Genomic DNA, 7552 nt, shown 5'->3' with positions numbered 1-7552 from the left:
TTCACATTTTTCTGCAATCTTCATGCTTTTCATCACACAATGTAACACTGCTGACCCATCAGTTTATCATGCCAAGCAGATACCTAAAATTAATTTTTAACTTATCAAAATGTGAAAACATATTATTTTAAAAGATCAAAATGTATATGCACTTTTTGTCATTAATGTTACATTTAACAGACAGTAAAATGACTTGTTTTAGAGCCAGGTAGTTGATGGATTCCTCTACAACTGTTTACGACACTGATAAACAGTGTCCAGTTGAATAGGTATTAACAGGGTGTCTGTACATAATTTTCTTATAGAAAATACCATTTTTGCTAGAAGATGATTCAAGTATTCAGTTGTACAATATTTATTTGTCTCCTTGTGGCTCTATGGGAAAAAAAACAGTGTGTGTAAGGAATATTTCCTGTACATTCTGGCAAGTATAAATACTAGGAAAGACATGTTTAGTTTCCTAGACTACAGCTGTTTTGTTTGAGACCAGACTATACTGTCATAAAACTGTTTATCAAAAATGGCACCATTAAAATGGTTAAATTTAGCAGTAGCTATACATCCCTGTAAGTGCAGTAAAAGGCAGATTTATGATATAGTTAGATTCTTCTCCCTTAACTAATAAATCTCTGAAAAAGCTGCAGTTATACTACATCATGGAAATAATAGCCAGAATATAAAATAGCCTTTAGGACAACCCCATATTTCCTTAGAAAATAAAAGATAATCTCCTTCAATGAAAACATGCAAGAATTAATGGTGACAAAAACATTTTGTCAGCGCATGAGCATTATTTCTATTCAATGCTAATCACAGGCATGGAGATTCCTCAAATATTTTCATACTAATGAATTTGTCAGGAAAATAACATGAGAGAGCTTGGATTTCAGGCCCCTGCCAGACATTCAGGTAAAGGCACAATAGGACCTGATGCATGATCCACACAATTGCATCTCCTGCCCTGCCACATGTGCATGGCAGGAGGCAAGATTGTGGGATCCAGCATCAGATCCAATCTTATTGCCAGTGCAGGGAGAGCCCAGGACTCCGCTGGCAAACAGCAGTCTACTGTGGCTATGAACTCTGTAGCCGATGGGGCTTACTGCTGCAGCACGTCATGGGGTGCTGCTGTGCATCCCATGCTGTGGCACTCATAGCTGCAGAACCGCACTGTGCACCCCAGCTAGGAGCCTGTCAGCTGATGGGGCCTCAAAGCCACAAGAGAACACCTGGCCACATGTTCAATTAATGGTGTGATAAGAATGAGCCACAAGGTTCTGTGAAATAATTTTGAGGCTTAATCTTTGTTTCATCACACCATTAATTGATTGAGCCCGTGGCTGGGTCGCAAGTTAAAATGTGATTAATTGGTTAATCGCATCTTAAGTATAACATGTAGATGGGGTCTAAGAAACTCTCCTTTTTCTTTTCTTCATTATAACTACTGTATGTTGTAGATTGGAATCCATCCTCAGTCCTCATATAACTCTATTGACTTGAGTTCCATCATTTTTAATTTGCAGTAGTGAAATGGAAACGTGAACCAGACCTTCACATACTTAAAACTCCTTTATCTGAATTAAGGCATAGATTTTTATAATGGTCTGTGCATAGGGCCCCAATCCAGAGAGTCAGTGAAACAACATCATTCTTTTTTTCAATTTTTAAGCAAGTTTCTTAATGTAGGGTTGCAAAGAAAATGCTAAAATGGAAATAATGTATTGATGGTTACCTGAGTCTGTAGGTAACATGAAACAATAGTTCTGAAAGGTATGAACTGACCCAAGGTCATTAATGTCAAAATCTGCTACTTTGGAGGACCCCAGCTGCAGTGTCCTAAACCCAGCCCACCCACCCAAGCAGATGATGAGCATACTCTTACACGAATGAGTAAGATTGTCTTCCAAGGATCTTAATAGTGAGTCTGCAGGTGGCTTTATAGCCCAATTCTAGATCCACATCTTGTCACAGTGAGGACAGGTGTTTCCAGGAAGGATGGGCATTGTGTTGCTCTTCTGATGTTCTTTTTGCCTGTTCCTCTTTTCCTCTTCTGCCTGTCGACAAGATGTTTCAAAGTGTTCGGCTTCCTCCCAAGGAGTCTTTCTCCATTTTGGTCAGTCTTGACCAAGGGTCTCCCAAGTGTTGATGTCGATGTTACACCTCTTCATCTCTGCCTTCAGGGTGTCTTTGAAGTGCTTTCTTTGCCTTCTGCTATTTTTCTGACCTTCTTTCAGCTGTGAGAAAAAGATTCTCCTTGGAAGGCAGGAGTCAGCCATGTGAACAACGTGACCTGTCCAGCGAAGTTGGTTTTGGATGATCATGGCCTCAGTGCTGTTGGAATTTGCTTTGGCCAAGACACTGATATTTGTGCATCTATCCTCCCAGCTAATACAAAGTATCCTGCGAAGGCACCATTGGTGGTACTTTTCCAAGCTCTTGAGAGGTCTTCTGTATGTGGTCCAAGTTTCTGAGCCATACAGCAGAGTTGGAATGACAATGGCATGATAAACCAAGAGCTCCATTTCAGCAGTGATGTCAGAATTTAAGAAGACTCTCTTAGATGTCCAAAGGCTGCACTTGCACATTTCAAGTGGTGTTGTATTTCCATGTAGGATGTCTGCCTTTGATGAAAGATGTCTTCCAAGATAGACGAAGTGATCCACGTTCTCCAGCAATTCTCCATTGATTTGAATGGAGATAGGATTTGAAGAATAACAAGGCAGCTGGTGTTGACGTGAATACCTACAGAGATTTGCAAAGGAGGAGGAGAACAACTTACATGTCAGCTTCATGTTTTCATCCTTAAAATCTGGAACAAGGAAGAAATCCCAGCTGACATAAGGAATGCCTTGATTGTTACTATCTTCAAGAAGGGGGACAGAGCTGATTGCAGAAGCTACTGAGGAATCTCACTGTTGGCCACTGCTAGGAAAGTCATTGCCCATATCCTTGCCAACTACCTTCTCCCACTTGTGGAAAAAATTCTTCCAGGATCTCAAAGCAGCTTCAGACCATCTCAAGGAACTGTGAACACGATCTTTACAGCATGTCAAATCGAGGAGAACTGTTGTGAGCAAAATCAACCTCTTTATTTGGCCTTCGTTGATCTCTCTCTAAAGCCTTTGATTCTGTAAACTCTGAAGCCCTATGGAAAATCCTGTCCATAATTGGCTGCCCAGACAAGCCTTCTAAGACTTCTCCATGACAACATGTCAGCAAGGGTTCTCAGCAATGGGAATCAAACACAACCATCTGAGATGTAAACTTGAGTGATGCAAGGTTGCATCATCACTCCAACTTTGTTTTCCATCTTGAACTCCACCATAATGCACCTTGTCAACAGCAAGCTCCCACCTGGAATTGAAGTTGTGTATAGGATGGACAGAAGGCTCCTCAACCTCAATCTGAAATGGACCTCCAAACCATTCTTAATGTATTCTTGGAAGCCTATGAGAGTATTGGCTTAACTCTAAACACCAGGAAAATGCAAGTCCCTTACCAACCTGCTCCAAATACAGAAACAAACCCCTCCTCCATTCAAATCAATAGAGAATTGCTAGAGAATGTGGATCACCCAAGCAGATATGCCTTGGCTGTAGTGGTAAGTACTGAGGTACTCTGGATGCTCCTCTAGGGCCCTGGGTAGTCTCTGCTACCAATCCTAGATGGCATCTAGCCCTTGAACTCTAGTTCAATGGTATTCAACCTTGTTAGACTCAAGTCATCACTCAGAAAATGCCATCTCTTAGCTTTCACTCATTTTTGGATTAAAGAAAAATAATACAGACAATTCTCTTTTTCCAAAGAACTCAGAAAGACCACCACCAAGCCACTATGTTTTTTGACACTATGGGTTCCTGTGTGAAATCTCTGGGCTAATCTTGTAAATCATATGCATTAGTGTTTGTACACCTAACACTCCTAATATTCCATGGCACCCTCACAAGGCACTCAGGGCACCCCCAAGTGCTGTGGCACCATGGTTGAGAATCTGTGCTCTAATTGTAGAGGGATCCACACTGAACTGGGTTTATATTTGCCTGAAACTGGTCTGGGTCAGAAGAACCAATAATTTTACAAGTGATTTGAATTATGTCATTGTGGCAAGAGATGAAATATCTGGGGGCTGATTCTGGAGTCCTGAATCTGGAAAAGTTTTGGAACAAGAACTTTCCCTAACGCCTGTGTACCAGGTCTTAAAAAACAGGATTTCAATGGTAAGCATGTGCCAATGGGGCCTAATTAAGTCTAATGCATTCTTGATGCTTAAAAATGAAAACACAAGGGCTCAAATTCACCCATCACAGTGAACTCTCAGTTTGGTATATGTGCTTAGAAACATAACAAAGTCTCCGTTCATCACTGAGGTATAACTATGTGACACTTCAAGTTTTGAATTCAATCATTCTGGAGTTGTGCCCAGCAAAAAAGTCAAAACTTTTAAAAAGAGAAAAAATGTTTTTCTTTACTCACCTAATTCAAAACAGATGTTTTCCTCAAACTTTTCTGAAAAATTCATATTTTTTTTGAGTCCAAACATAAGGAGTGTTATTCTATCACTGGCACACTAGTAACACAGGAGTAACTCCACTGACAGCAGTGGGGTAATATTTCTGAGAGACCAGAATCAAGTCAAAGACATACCAGTCCCAAATGACATTTTCTCAAGAAAGCAGGAGTTGAATTTCAACTCCACAATTGCAAATGCTGCAATAAAAGATTTCATCTAATGAAAAGGGTCAGCACGGTCATATTAACTGATGATCACACCACACAAAAAATGCTGATCAGCTTTTAAAATGGTCTGTGAATGACACATGCACACTTTCTGCAAGACATTTCACTTTGAATGAAGAGGAAATGTTTCAATGGATGATAATTGCTATTATTGTAAATGTCAGATGCAGCAAATAATAATTGTTATTATTTCTGCCTCTTATTATAGCTAATTGCAATAATTAGAAATGTGTTTAAATTAATAAAAGTAGATATTTCCCTATTTTCCATGGTAAAAATGTTTTTGATTATATTGAACATGAGAATAAATCTTTTGTTTTTTTGCCTATCTTCTTTTGTCTGTTTCTTCCATTTTTCCACTGAACGAAGATTGCCAGGGATTTAAATTTGATTTAATTTCATGCTTTATTTTTGGCCACTATGTCTTTTTGAAAACTTCCTTGTCTTTTCTGTGACCTCAAGAAGTAAAGTGAAAAAAATTTTTTTTAAGTCTTCTCTTCATTTTCGGCATATAGTGATAGAATAGATAAAACGTGGACAGGAGGGCATGAGGAATAAAAGGAAAAACTGAAAACTTTGAGCAGTTATTAAATAAATATTTTATAATTGCATTGTTCTTTGAATAAATTTCTGGTTCATTTTCAAAATTACAGAACAAGTGATGGTCATGCTCAAAACTTTTCATAAATTATTTATTAGTCAACTAATTATGTATTTTTTACCTCATACTACAGAATATTTAGCAAGTATATTACATGTAGAGATTTTGGTTTCTCATTTTCAGCTTAATTGTTACTCACAAATTGTTACTCGCTGATAAAAGGAGTAAACTTCCCACTTTTGAAGAATGAGGAAGATTTTAAATGGTTTGACATATATTTCCAAAAACTGTGGAACTTGGAATAAAATGCCAGATTACACTCCGTGGAAGAGGGTAACTCAAAAAAGCATGTCCCTTTCTTCTGCCATAGGAAGAAAGTCAGCTAGCGGCATACAGTATATCCTCAATTTAATCAATAGGAATTAAGACTGAGAAATGGAAATGACAATGTGCTGCCCCAACTTGCAACCAAATCCTCATTCACTTTGGGGAATAAAAATGCAGAGAATCCTGTGCTGTGTACATTTCCCAGGGTGTGAGAGCATCTCTTAGCCTATCTTCATGATGTAGGAGTGTAGCCACTGTTCTCATTTCTTTTGTAACCTCCATATTCTGTCCTTCTCTTCCTTCCCCCAGTACAAAGGGATGGGATATGTTCTTCTTGCAGAGCTCATTTCTCCTCTCATGCTGCCTACCTGTAATGCAGGTAGCCAGTGTGAATGTTTAAGTGGGTATGTTACCAAGGTGATAACTTGAACCCTTTCTGTTACAGGCAGCTAAGCCAGCCTTGTCTCTCACATCACAACCAAAGGAAGAGGGGCCTTCCCCAGCCCTGCTGAAATCCCTGCTTGCTTGAGGGAAGTATGCCATTTGCAAGCATTAAATTCACTTTGCTACTTATTGGTAGGAGGTGAATTTAATGGATAAAATTTCTTACCACAGGCAGATCCTTCCAAAAGGAGCTGTTGCAGACCAAATTCCCCTTGTGGCTGTTATTCTTCAAAAGCTCTGAGAGTTTTCCATGCTCTACGCTTGCCACATAGCTCTATGTGAAGTGATAGCTCATGCCTGCTTACCACATTTGTGGCAATGTTTGGCATATGCTGAGCATGCCCCACAACAATCCCTGGTGGGGAAGACTGAAGGAAAGACTGAGAGTGACCATTCATTTTGCCTGAAGTTAACAAATGGACACGTCCTCTTAGTCATAAGTGTAGGAAAGAGGAAGGAAGGCTGTTTCCACCAATAGCTGAGAAGAGACCCACATCTTTTTTGTCTGGTGGTTTCAGGAAGGTCCAGTCTTCTAACCCAAGCTTGTGTCCAGTCTGTTTCATGTTTCCTTCAACATTACAGCATAAGATAGTGATACAGGGAAGGACTTTTACACGGTATCCTGTTTGGGCCTAGAGAGAGTAGAGGAAGAAATTAGAGAACGGACCACCAGCTTGCTGGGCTGAAAGCCTACCTCTGAGAAGTTGTGTAGCTACCAGTTCTAGAGGAGGGATTTAGGGTTTTTTTGTTTTGTTTTGTTTTGTTTTTAAATAAGTCTTCAGTGCATTTGGCCAAATAAGCAGGTTAGCCCTTATGTCCAACCAACCTAGAGGGCCACATGAGACTCAGGAAGCCACATATCTCATCTCCTGAATAGTTTTTAGAACTTCCAATGCTTTTGTCCACATTAGCTCCTTTCTTATCCATTGTTTCTCAAAATATATTACAATGCACAGTCTGGTAGGACTATGCCCCACTATGGAAAATAAAGATATCCATCTACTATGTATGCATGCCTGCATGTATGTATCAAACATGGACTTGGGTTCTGCATGAGCAGGTGTTTTACATGAAAGAACAGGTTATGTTCCAAAGAAGACAGACAATATTTGTTTTCCTGGTCTTATTCTGTTTTTGAAGAATTCTATGATTCTCTTTTTCTGATAATTGTTTGGGAAGTGTTGGAATTGACCTTTGTTTCACCCATGCTTTTGTGATGAGATCACTTAGAAAGTGCCATATAAAAAAGGCACTTATTTCTGTGAACTAGAATGGAGTGGGGAGACAGCCAGTATATTTACAGCAAATCAATGTATCCTTCTAATTTCTGTCTTCCAATTTACAGGATTTACTTTTACAGTAGGAGGCAGACTACTGGTGGCAGTACTACAGACTACTATTTAAGACCAACAGCTGACTATGTCATATTGTGAAAAGTAATGC

Source organism: Crocodylus porosus, unplaced genomic scaffold, assembly GCF_001723895.1.
Source record: "Crocodylus porosus isolate Cpor-Errol unplaced genomic scaffold, CroPor_comp1, whole genome shotgun sequence".
Classification (NCBI taxonomy): Eukaryota; Metazoa; Chordata; order Crocodylia; family Crocodylidae; genus Crocodylus; species Crocodylus porosus.
Note: the sequence above shows the minus strand (reverse complement) of the source record.